The 13350-nt window shown below is 46.8% G+C and overlaps 1 protein-coding gene across 1 annotated transcript in view; it reads left to right on the forward strand.

The window, feature by feature from the left end:
- Nucleotides 1-1323: 1323 nt before the first annotated feature.
- The window catches only part of CHST10 (carbohydrate sulfotransferase 10), a 31025-nt gene continuing 18998 nt past the window's right edge, over nucleotides 1324-13350 (forward strand). Inside the window, exon 1 of the mRNA XM_077807111.1 lies at nucleotides 1324-1435. The gene's annotated coding sequence lies outside the window, so the exon portion shown is untranslated. The remainder of the gene's footprint in view (nucleotides 1436-13350) is intronic.

Genomic DNA, 13350 nt, shown 5'->3' on the forward strand with positions numbered 1-13350 from the left:
ATGGGAATTGTCTGGCTAAATTCTTTCAGATGTCTTTGAAAATCTCCATTTATGTCTTCAAACATTAATAATTATCATCTCTATTTTCGTACCACACATGACCATGCACTCTAATCATTTGTATTGCAGAGGTTTTCCAAAAAATTTTAAATTCTGTTTGGCCACTTCATAAGAAAGAACTTGTCTCACATACACACCTCCTTTTCCAGCATCGCAGTCCCGCTATGCTTAGCTCTCCGAGTCGTTCTCCAGGAACCCCTAGCAAGGGCATTGTGGACAGTGTGGAGTGCAGTTTGGGAACCATGTCTTACTAGATTTATTGCCAATCCCAAGTGTAAAAAATGTTAGTCTCTAAGGTGCCACAAGTACTCCTGTTCTTTTTTGCGGATACAGACTAACACAGCTGCTACTCTGAAACCTGTCATTTAAAATCATGAGATTTTAAAAGGTAATACATTTGGGGCTGTTTTATATGACTTTTGTGTGTTTCAGCCTCTGGGGCACAAGATCACAGTTTCAAGCTTTTCCCTGCAACTGGGAGGGCTAGAAACTTTAAGAAAGAAAGCTGAGACTCTCATGTAATCAGGAAGATGACCCCAGCAGCTGGGCTCTAACAAACATTGTCAGACTCACAATAAACTGGTGAGAATTAGCAGCCCTGCACTCAGGCCTGGATTCTTCAATGTGATCCATGGGCAGATTCCTGAACTGGTCCATAATCCTATGGAAGTGGGTGTCCAGGGGCGTAGGACTGGGGCTTGGTTATGATGTTATTATTAGATAAATGCTAACCAGGTTGGAGAGCCTGAACGTGGGGATTTAAACGAAAAGGGCTGCAATTAGAAGGTCTCACTGAAACAGGATCCCCGGCCACATCCTCGGCTATCCTCAAACCCCAGCGGGGCGCGAAGCCCGGCCTTAGGATGCCTCCCCCCGACTGCCCGAGGAGCGCGCTCCCCAGGGCCAGGGAGGGCGGGAGGGCAGGCGGCGGCTCTGGGGTGGGGGCTGTGCTGGTGTCGCCCGCCCCCTTGGGGACAGAGTCGGGCCCCGGAAGGGAGCTGGCCGGAGAGGCTGCCAGGGGAGGCGCTGCTGCGCCCTGGAGGTGGGGTCTCGCCTGAGCCCCGCTGCCTCCTCCCGCGCCCCGGCAGGGAGAGGGGCTGCTCCAGCGCGGCGGGGGCCGCCTGCGGGGCCGGGCCGGCCTCCCCACCCCGAGGCGGCGGGAAGCGAGCTCCGCGGGGCCCGGCGGTATGTGGAGGAGGCAGCCGGGCCGGACAGGGCAGCCGCTGAGCCGGGGCGGGGAGGAGCCGGGGCGGGGCGCGATGCAGCCGCTAGAGCCGCTTCCCCGGGCCGCCTGCGCCGCCGACTGAGGGAGGCCGCGAAGCTGCCACTCCGCCCGGGGAGACCGAGGCTGCGGTGAGCGGCGCTGCAGGGCCCGGTAGGTGGAGGCGGGGCTGGCGCGGGCGCGGCGGGGCTCCGTGCGCAGCGCCCACCCCGCGGAGGCGGTGCCGCCGCTGCCGAGCCCGCCCGGGGCGGGGGGAGGCCCGGCTGCGGGGCCGGCGAGCAGGGCGGGATGCTGCGCCGCCGGAGACTCGTCCCTGCAGCCCGGATGCCGCAGGCAGGGCAGACGGTCCATCTCCCGCGAGGGCCGGAGCTGTGGCTGCGCTTCCCGCTTGGCCCCTCCAGCCTCCTGGGGCGTTGGATGATGAGGGATTGCGAAAAAGCCCCCCGCTCCTGGATTAATGCAAAACTCCTAGGTACTAAAGACCAATAACCCACTGGCACTTCTCAGCCCAGCGGCCAGAGCCATGCCTGGGGCTTTCCAAACCCAGAAAAGTCCAGGGAGCAAGGGTAGGTCTACACTAAAGACACTACAGCCTGCAGGCTGCTGTAGTGCTGTGTCCACACGAGCACTTTTGCTGGGAAAACTTTTGTCTGTCAGGGTTGTGAACCCCGCTTTCCCGACAGACATAAGTTTCACCGACAAAAGTGCCAGTATGGACAGCACTATGTCGGTGGGAGAGCGTCTCCCTGACAGCGCAGACATAGGCTAACTCAGGCCAGGTCTGCACTACAGAGCTATGTCGGTATAACTCTCTGGTTCAGGGGTGTGAAAAATCCACACCCCTCAGTGACGTAGTTATACCAACCCACCCCCGTGTAGACAGCGTTATGTTGGCGGGAGAGCTTCTCCCATTGACATAGCTTTCGCCTCATAGGAAGGTGGATTAACTGTGCCGATGGGAAAGCTCTCTCCTGTGGGTGTAGGAGCATTTTCATTTAAGTGCTCCAGCGGCCTGCGGCGATGTAGCGTTTTGAGGCTATGTCTACTCTACCGCGATAAGTCGATCTAAGTTACGCTACTCCAGCTACGTAAATAACATAGCTGGAGTCGAGGTAGCTTAGGTAGACTTAGTGCAGTGTCTACACCGTGCTGGGCTGACGACTTACCTTATTCTTCTTGTTCGGGGTGGAGTACCTAGGTCCACTGGAGAGCAATCTGTGGTCAATTTGGTGGGTCTTCACTAGACCCGTTAAATCGACCCCCAGTGCATCGATCACCGGCGCGTCAATCCGGTTGTAGTGTAGATGTAGCCTTAGTGTAGACCTACCCTTAGACACATGCAATGCAAAGGACAGTCGGGGAGAGTGAGGAGTCCCTAAAAAGGGTTAGAATCCAGGAGATCACTTATACTCACTTATTTGAGAAACAAGGTGGATGATGTAATATCTTCTGTTGGACCAACTTCTGTTGGTGAGAGAGACAAGCTTTCGAACAACAGAGAGCTCTTCTTCAAGTTCCTTATTTGAAATTCATGTATCCTTTTTTGCTGAGGGTTGGTTCCCTTATAAGATTTTGGTGAGCGAGAGAGTGAGCCCATCCATCCCAAAGAAGGGATCCAAAGCAAAAATATCCTGAATATCTGTAACTTCTTATGAATGAGTAATCAAGATTAAAATGCATGGTGGGAGAGTTTTTCCATGCCTACTAGTTCTATTAAGAATGCCTGGAGGTTAAAAGTAATGTCAGTACATTCAGTTCTCTTGTTGACAGTCAAGGGTCACTGTCAGAATTGAGAGGTATACTCCGTAGAGACTTGTCTAGCAAGCAAAATGAAGGAAATTTGCTGAGCTTTGTGAGGTTTTCTTCCCTTTATAAGAATAAGTGAGAGAGCTCTAAAAGGGTGGGTAGACATACATCTGGGAATCAATGTATGACGCTGGTGAACCAAGTGCCAGGCCATAGAGATTAACTAAGAACTGACAAATTCATAGCTGGAACCAAACCAGCTCACTGTATGTTAGTTTTGTTCAAAATAGGTATTAGTCTTATAAGAGTGTATTTAGCATTTAGTCTCTATGAAATGCTTGTAAGTTGCTGCATGCATTAATCTCACTTGTAATGCTGTATTCCACGCTATAAGGAAATATGTAAGTTTTGCTTTATAACTTGGAAAATGTTTGCCTATCGAGATTAAACGAGCCATTAACGAACATTGTGACACAAAGGATTGGTGATTGTCCCTATCACACCTTGGAAATGCTGCATTCATCTCACAGACCTGAAGACTAAATGTAAAAGATAAAACGGGGAGTCACAAGAGAATTTTTCATCTCTTTGCTGCTTGAACTCTCACAGGGCCAGAAACTCTAAACTGAGGCAGGAGTTCCAGGAGGTTTATCCCTTGGTTTGCCTTGAAAGAGACATCTTGAACTGACAGATCATTACCACTTTCCCTTAGGATTTAGATTGCAACTCATTTGTGTGTGTATATGTTGGCTTGCTTTAACCTATAAATAACTCTTATTAACTAGGAAAAAGAAATAAACCTTTAGTTAGTTTATTACAGAATTGGCTACATGTGTTGTCTTTGTGTAAGATCTAGGATACCAATTGATCTGGGGTAAGTGACTGATCTTTTGGGACTGGAAGCAACCTGAATATTTTTTGATTTTTGGTGTAAGTGACCATTTCCCAACTTGCCTGGGTGATAAGATAGACTGCAGAGCCTAGTGGGACTATGTTGTACTCCATGGTAAGGCTGTTATAGTGATCCAGGAGTTCACATTTGTTACTGGGTTGGTAAAGTCTAAGTATAGAACACACCACCAGTTTGAGATGTCTGCCCAGTTTTTTACAGTCTGTCCTGAAGTTGACGCTTGCGGTCATGAGTCACTCCAGACAGCGTGACAATTGGTGTAGTCTTGGCAAGATTCACATTCCACTGGTCAATTGGGTTTATAGCTCACAACCCCACTGCTATTAAAAGTTTAAATTTTATATTGAGTATTTAAGTATTTAAAGATTAGTCACAGATTGAATGACAGTCAGAGTGAATCACAGTCAGATGAGGAACTTGAAACAAACAACATTGAAAAATTATGCAAAAAATAGGGGAATATCCCCAAAAGAAAGCCTCAGATCAAGAACTGAGAGCTGCACTCATAGACTTTGACTAAGGAGCAGGGTCTGAGCACCCTCCTATTCCAGATGCCACAGAGACTGCTGCAGTGGAACTGGTTCAACTGAAGCACCAGGCAGCCCAGGAAGAATGTGAGCACCAGGTACTGATGGTGGAACTCCAGATCAAGGAGAAGGAAGAAACTGGGGAGGTGGAGGAGAGAGCCTATGAAAGATGCAAAACCAATGCTGAAATTGGGATAGAAGCTCACTGCAGATGCATGAAACAACTACAAGCTAAGGAGAGAGCACACCAGACACAGATGGAAGCCCACACCTTGCAGCTCAAAGTACTGGAGCAGCAAAAAGCAGCAGCCTCAGCCAGTGAGTACCCCACCCAAAGCATTACTCCAGGGGAGAAAGCCCACTCAAGAGACTGACTATTGAGGAATTCCTGTCCACCTTTGACAGACTGGGATCCACAAGATTCCAGAGGATAAGTGGATGCCAGTCCTTTTGACCAGATTACCTGGGAAGGCAAGACAAGTTTTTAATGATATGGAGCAAGATGGTGCTAAAGGTGTATAAGAGATTTAAAGAGAATATTTTGAAAGGGTTTAAGATTACCCCTGAGTCCTATTGATTGAAGTGTAGAAATCTTAAAATGTCTGACAATATCACACATGTTGAATATGAGCCTAAAGGTAACTATGAAAAACAGTTTGTTCTGATGGTGCAAGAACTATTGTGAATGGTGACTGATGAAACAAAAGCAACCATCTGTGTGGGGGAAAAACCTTCCACTATTTTGGAGACAGGAGAAATTGCTGATGAATATATTGAGTCAAGGGTTCATCGGGGGTGCAAACCTCAGGGGAAGGGTAATCTCTCTGTTAACCAGTTTAAGAGAAAAAAGGGGTCTAGGAAGAAACCTAATCTCAACTTTGATTAAAAAAAACACCTCAAGGGACCCCAGGTTCTAAAAGCCCTTGCCCTAAGGGAGGGCAGGTAGTCTGCCATCACTGCGGATCTCCTGGCCATATAAAGCCAAATTGTCCCAAACTTAAGGTCATCCCATGACCTGCACCCCCAATGCTACTACAGTGGCCCCAGAGGGAACAGCAGAGGAAGTGCATAGCACAGTGAATAATGTTAGGGCTCTGTCTTGGGAATCATAGAATCATAGAATATCAGGGTTGGAAGGGACCTCAGGAGGTCATCTAGTCCAACCCCCTGCTCAAAGCAGGACTGATCCCCGACTAAATCATCCCAGCCAGGGCTTTGTCAAGCCTGACCTTAAAAACTTCTAGGGAAGGAGATTCCGCCACCTCCCTAGGTAACACATTCCAGTGTTTCACCACCCTCCTAGTAAAAAAGTTTTTCCTAATATCCAACCTAAATCTCCCCCACTACAGCTTGAGACCATTACTCCTTGTTCTGTCATCTGCTACCACTGAGAACAGTCTAGAGCCATCCTCTTTGGAACCCCCTTTCAGGTAGTTGAAAGCAGCTATCAAATCCCCTCTCAGTCTTCTCTTCTGAAGACTGAACATCCCCAGTTCCCTCAGCCTCTCCTCATAAGTCATGTGTTCCAGTCCCCTAATCATTTTTGTTGCCCTACGCTGGACTCTTTCCAATTTTTCCACATCCTTCTTGTAGCATGGGGCCCAAAACTGGACACAGTACTCCAGATGAGGCCTCACCAATGTCGAATAGAGGGGAACGATCACCTCCCTCGATCTGCTGGCAATGCCCCTACTTATACGTCCCAAAATGCCTTTCTATTGGCCTCAGCTGTTTGAGACAGTAATAGATACTGTGCGAGTTGTGCCTTATGTCAGAAGCATAAGAGGTCAAAGGGACCCTGCAAACAACTTTTGCAACCTCCGCCCATTATTAAATAGGTGTTTGCCTGAGTGTCGGTGGATATTGTGGGCCCCCTCAATAAACGTTCTAAGAATGGAAAAAATATAGGCCTAATTTACACTACATGGTTAGGTCGACACAAGGCAGCTTATATTGACCTAACTGTGGACACATCTTCAGTTAAATTTGGCTTCTGCCAGTGTAAGCACCCCACTACACTGATTTAATAACACCACCTCCCCGAGCAGTGTAGAGTCACAGTTGATGTAGTTAGATCAATGCAGTCAGAGTGTAGACACTTTGCTACTTAAGTAGTGTGACCAGATGTCCTGATTTTATAGGGACAGTCCTGATATTTGGGGCTTTATCTTATATAAGCACCTATTACCCTCCGCCCCATCCCAGTTGCTGTCTGGTCACCCTATGCTTACATAAACTGTTACTGGACTCCAGCACCTGTCCCACAATGCCCCACACTGATGGCTCTGGTCACTGTTGTGAATTTCTCTGGTCAGGCAGATAGAAAGCTGCCCCTCCCCTTTAAAGTCCCACAAATTTTTGAAATTCCTTTTCCTGGTTGCCTGGCTTGGCGAGCACACCTAGCAACTGTCCATTGTTAAGTGTAACTGCTCAACTGATCATGTCGGCTACATGCAGCAGACAAACCTTTGCCTGCTGTGATATACAAGATTCCACCACCTCCCTAGGTAACCCATTCCAGTGCTTCTCCACCCTCCTAGTGAAATAGTTTTTCCTAATAGCCAACGTAGACCTAGTGCAACTTGAGACCATTGCTCTTTGTTCTGTCATCTGCCACCACTGAGAACAGCGTACCTCCATCCTCTTTGGAACCCCCCTTCAGGTAGTTGAAGGCTGCTATCAAATCCCCCCTCACTCTTCTCTTCTGCAGACTAAATAAGACCAGTTCACTCAGCCTCTCATCATAAGTCATGTGCCCCAGCCCCCTAATAATTTTCAGGTTTCAGAGTAGCAGCCGTGTTAGTCTGTATTCGCAAAAAGAAAAGGAGTACTTGTGGCACCTTAGAGACTAACAAATTTATTTGAACATAAGCTTTCGTGAGCTACAGCTCACTTCATCGGATGCATTCAGTGGAAAATACAGTGGGGAGATTTATATGCATAGAGAACATGAAACAATGGGTGTTACCATACACACTGTAACGAGAGTGATCACTTAAGGTGAGCTATTACCAGCAGGAGAGCGGGGGGGTGGGAGGGGATCTTTTGTAGTGATAATCAAGGTGGGCCATTTCCAGCAGCTGACAAGAATGTCTGAGGAACGGTGTGGGGTGGGGAATAAACATGGGGAAATAGTTTTACTTTGTGTAATGACCCATCCACTCCCAGTCTTTATTCAAGCCTAAGTTAATTGTATCCAGTTTGCAAATTAATTCCAATTCAGCAGGACTCTCTCTGAAGGAACAATAATCCACACCGTGTAGAGTCAAGCACAGGAGTTTATTATGCACAGCGCTGGCGGAGTGTCACTTTGCTTATTGGGCTCAGAGACGCTGCAAAACAATTAGTTACAATAGATTATATATGGTGCTCATTGGACGGAGAGACGCGACGGGGATGGGTTTTCCCAAACCCCTGGATAGGTTCCAGCAGCAAGACAAGATAAGCACAATAAGCCAATGGTCTAAAAGATTACATAATGGTTCTGCCCAAGGACCAAATTAACATATTACTGACACACAGGTAATTACCCCCAAACTATGTCTATTAAAGTATATAGGTTAAATCCTAATTTTGGGGTCCAGGGGAGTGAGGTAGCAGCTCTCCCAGTTGACCAACAGGTACATTACTGGAGATTTAAAGCAAAAAAGCAGTAATTAGTACTTAAGAATAACAATCGTTTTAAGTTTACCCTTGCATTTCTGTGGGCTAGGATTGGCATACATCTGTGAGGGGAGGGTGTCATAACTCATGTTGATCATATTAGGCCTCTACCCGAACTCTGTCTGGGATCTGAGGGGTATTATACCACTATCTCCTTCCTGCATTAAGGAGTAACCGTGAGGCCTTTCTCAGTGCTTCATGTGTCTATAAGTCACGATAAGGATGCCCAGTTACGTTCGGAGTTATGCTGACTCTGCTCACTGACTAGAAACACACAAAATTATATGTTTACCTCAGCTTTCTCTTAGCCATGTATTGTTCTTTGTTAGCTAGTCTTCATCCGGGCCTATATGAAAAGTTCTTAGCAGAAACTATAGTTAAGATCTTACAAATGGATTTTGGCCCTTCACTCTCCAATTTGTCCACATCCCTTCTGTAGTGGGGGGGACCAAAACTGGACACAATACTCCAGATTTGGCCTCACCAGTGCCGAATAGAGGGGAATAATCACTTCCCTCGATCTGCTGGCAATGTTCCTCCTAATGCAGCCCAATATGCCGTTAGCCTTTCTTGGCAACAAGGGCACACCGTTGACTTATATCCAGCTTCTCGTCCACTGTAATCCCCAGGTCCTTTTCTGCAGAACTGCCGCTTAGCCAGTCGGTCCCCAGCCTGTAGCGGTGCATGCATACAGCAAGCTCTCCTGGACTCCTTTCCCATCAGTTTCCTGAGGGAGTCAAAGTCTGCTTTTCTGAAGTCCAGGATCTGTATTCTGCTGCTCTCCTTTCTTCCTTTTGTCAGGATCCTGAACTCGACCATCTCATGGTCACTGCTGTCCAGGTTGCCACCCACTTCTACTTCTCCTACCAATTCTTCCCTGTTTGTGACCAACCCCTAGTTGGTTCCTCCAGCACTTGCACCAGGAAGTTGTCCCCAACACTCTCCAAAAACTTCCTAGATTGTCTGTGTACTTCTGTATTGCTCTCCCAGCAGATGTCAGGGTGATTGAAGTCCCCCATAAGAACCAGGGCCTGCGATCTGGAAACTTCTGTTATCCAAAGAAAGCCTCATCTACCTCATCCTCCTGGTCTGGTGGTCTATAGCAGACTCTCACCTTGACATAACCTTTGTTGTTCTTGCCTCTAAACTTAACCCAAAGACTCTCAACAGGCTTTTCTCTAGTTTCATACTAGAGCTCTGAGCAATCATACTGCTCTCTTACATACAGTGCACCTCCTCCACCTTTTCTCCCACTCCTGTCCTTCCTGAACAGTTTATGCCCATCCATGACAGTGCTCCAGTCATGTGAGTTACCCCACCAAGTCTCTGTTATTCCAATCACATCATAGTTCCTTGACTGTGCCAGGACTTCCAATTCTTCTGTTTGTTTCCCAGGCTTCTTACGTTCATGTACAGGCATCTAAGATAACAAGCCAATTGTCCTACTTTCTCAGTATGAATCGGGAGGCCTCCCCTGTTGCACCCTCTTTATTAAATGTATTAAAGAGCAAAAATGTGATAAGTACTTTTAGAACTGGTGACAGAATATTATAGCTGGCTGGCTTTAGGGTTCCTTGGAAGTTAGGGCAGATAGTTGAGCACAGGGAGCAGGAGGCAACCAAAGAGATGGTGAGGAAGCTTTTCTGATTTCACCACCCTACAGAACAAATTGGTGGTATTGAAGTGAGAGACAGGGAAGAGGCTGAAAAGTCCCTATGTGCTCCAGAAAGAGAAGACTCAGAAGAAACTTAAAACTACAGATAAGAAAAAAATAACGGGATTAAAACTAAATGCAGAAGGAAGCAGAAGAGCTTAAAAAGGAAAAATATCTCTAAATAAAAGAAGCACTTCAGAAACAAACAAAATTAAAGAGACGGAGGAAGCAGGTAAATATATGAATGAACTAGCAGCATGATGGAAAACAAAGATGAAGAGGAGAGATTGGAAATATCTTGATATTCAGGAACCCTGGTTTGGAGTGCAGTAGAGCATCCCCCTAGAAGGATTTAGAGAGAAGGAAAATGTAAGGTGTTGCTTTTTGTAAGTTCTTAAGGGGCATTATTTTGAATGAGCATAATCTCTAAACAGGGTTTACTTTTGAAATTAGTTACTTTTATTTAGAATCCTGAGTAGTCGTGGTTCCTGAGATAGTTAAAGAGCTGGTTAATATTGAGGGAGCTTGGTTAGCTGCCTGGGAGCAAACTCCAGGGCCCACTGTTAATATATAAGTTACGGTGAATCCTGTGTGAAAGCTATATGATCAATATACATCTGTGGTTGCAGAAAGTAGATAATGTGTCTACCAAAAGATTAGATGAAAATCGCATAACTTCTCTGCCACAGCTTCTCCATGTGTAAAATGAGAATGATAATAGTCATGGCTACGGGGCTGGCTGTATCTCTGTCCCCTTTCTAGTCTCTGAGTGCACCCCCTCAGGTGATAGGCCTCTTGTGTTTTCCTATCTTGGGGTGGAATCATTCTTCCACCCTTAGACAGGATCTGGCTGTGGTTTCCTATATATACCAACTGCTACTACCCTGCAGATCTGAGTACAGTACATTGAAACTGTCTGCTCCTCTCTAATAGTCTAACACACCATCTTAGAAATCGAATACATAAATCACATTTGGGGATACAGGTTAATAATCCTTACTGAGCACCCACATATTCGTCACAATAACAAAACTTGTCTTCCTAGCAGATATGTTATGAATATTAAAGGATGAATTCTGCCTCCCTTATTTGTGTTTAGTAGACCTTACTCTGAGTAATCCTGTTATTTTCTGAAGAGCTACTCAAGGAATGAGGTACCATTAAACATGAGTAAGAATTCCAAAAAATGGTGCTAAATTGGTGAAGGGCCTCCTGGCTCATATTTTGTATCTACTTCTGATCAGTAAGAGTCTAATAAATTTTTCAAGTGCTGGTGGAACTACTAGGATGTCTGTAAACAAGAGTAAAAGTTTTGGCTCAATTGCTAGAAGATGTCGCTGTCGTGGGTGTTGTGATAAACTGGAAAAGGTCACCTCTGAGACTTGAGACTCTAGCACGAATCTTAGGGAAAGGGCTGTAACACATTGTGCTAGAATGAAACCTATTTTGAACTATTGCTGATTTGAGTCTGGAAAGAAATCAGTGGGAACTTGCTCTAGAATTCCAATCATAGTACTTGCCCTTTCTGGACTCCAGTTTTCCATAATGGAGTAAAGCCTGATTCAGAAATGTTGTGCTTAGGAGATCGGAATTGACCTAGAAATGGAAGACAAGGTATTTGTCCTCCTGTGAGGGTAGCGGAGTTGAATATTCTACAGTGTCTATAAAAATCCAAAGGATAGTTGACTTGAATGCGACTGAGCATGGTTTTTAAGAAGAAAACTCTTAAAGCCCTGGTCTACACTAGTCGAATTTAGCAGCGTTAAATCGATGTAAACCTGCACCGGTCCACACAATGAAGCCCTTTATTTCGACTTAAAGGGCTCTTAAAATCGATTTCCTTACTCCACCCCTGACAAGTGGATTAGCGCTTAAATCGACGTTGCCGGCTCGAATTTGGGGTACTGTGGACACAATTCGATGGTATTGGCCTCCGGGAGCTATCCCAGAGTGCTCCATTATGACCGCTCTGGACTGCACTCTCAACTCAGATGCACTGGCCAGGTAGACAGGAAAAGAACCGCGAACTTTTGAATCTCATTTCCTGTTTGGCCAGCGTGGCAAGCTGCAGGTGACCATGCAGAGCTCATCAGCAGAGGTGACCATGATGGAGTCCCAGAATCGCAAAAGAGCTCCAGCATGGACCGAACGGGAGGTACGGGATCTGATCGCTGTTTGGGGAGAGGAATCCGTGCTATCAGAACTCCGTTCCAGTTTTCGAAATGCCAAAATCTTTGTCAAAATCTCCCAGGGCATGAAGGACAGAGGCCATAACAGGGACCCGAAGCAGTGCCGCGTGAAACTGAAGGAGCTGAGGCAAGCCTACCAGAAAACCAGAGGCGCGAACAGCCGCTCCGGGTCAGAGCCCCAAACATGCCGCTTCTATGATGAGCTGCATGCCATTTTAGGGGGTTCAGCCACCACTACCCCAGCCGAGTTGTTTGACTCCTTCAATGGAGATGGAGGCAATACGGAAGCAGGTTTTGGGGATGAAGAAGATGATGATGAGGAGGAGGTTGTAGATAGCTCACAGCAAGCAAGCGGAGAAACCGGTTTTCCCGACAGCCAGGAACTGTTTCTCACCCTGGACCTGGAGCCAGTACCCCCCGAACCCACCGAAGGCTGCCTCCTGGACCCAGCAGGCGGAGAAGGGACCTCTGGTGAGTGTACCTTTTAAAATACTATACATGGTTTAAAAGCAAGCATGTGAAAGGATTACTTTGCCCTGGCATTCGCGGTTCTCCTAGATGTAGTCCTAAAGCCTTTGCAAAAGGTTTCTGGGGAGGGCAACCTTATTGCGTCCTTCATGGCAGGACACTTTACCACTCCAGGCCAGTAACACGTACTCGGGAATCATTGTAGAACAAAGCATTGCAGTGTATGTTTGCTGGCATTCAAACAACATCCGTTCTTTATCTCTCTGTGTTATCCTCAGGAGAGTGAGATATAATTCATGGTCACCTGGTTGAAATAGAGTGCTTTTCTTCAGGGGACACTCAGAGGTGCCCGTTCCTGCTGGGCTGTTTGCCTGTGGCTAAACAGAAATGTTCCCTGCTGTTAGCCACAGGGAGGGGGGAAGGTTGAGGGGGTAGTCACGCGGTGGGAGGAGGCAAAATGCGACCTTGTAACGAAAGCACATGTGCTATGTATGTAATGTTAACAGCAAGGTTTACCCTGAAAGAGTGTAGCCACTGTTTTATAAAATGTGTCTTTTTAAATACCGCTGTCCCTTTTTTTTTCTCCACCAGCTGCATGTGTTTCAAGGATCACAGGATCTTCTCCTTCCCAGAGGCTAGTGAAGCTTAGAAAGAAAAAAAAACGCACTCGCGATGAAATGTTCTCCGAGCTCATGCTGTCCTCCCACACTGACAGAGCACAGACGAATGCGTGGAGGCAAATAATGTCAGAGTGCAGGAAAGCACAAAATGACCGGGAGGAGAGGTGGCGGGCTGAAGAGAGTAAGTGGCGGGCTGAAGACAGGGCTGAAGCTCAAATGTGGCGGCAGCGTGATGAGAGGAGGCAGGATTCAATGCTGAGGCTGCTGCAGGACCAAACCAGTATGCTCCAG

The sequence above is a fragment of the Eretmochelys imbricata genome, chromosome 1, assembly GCF_965152235.1.
Source record: "Eretmochelys imbricata isolate rEreImb1 chromosome 1, rEreImb1.hap1, whole genome shotgun sequence".
Classification (NCBI taxonomy): domain Eukaryota; kingdom Metazoa; phylum Chordata; order Testudines; family Cheloniidae; genus Eretmochelys; species Eretmochelys imbricata.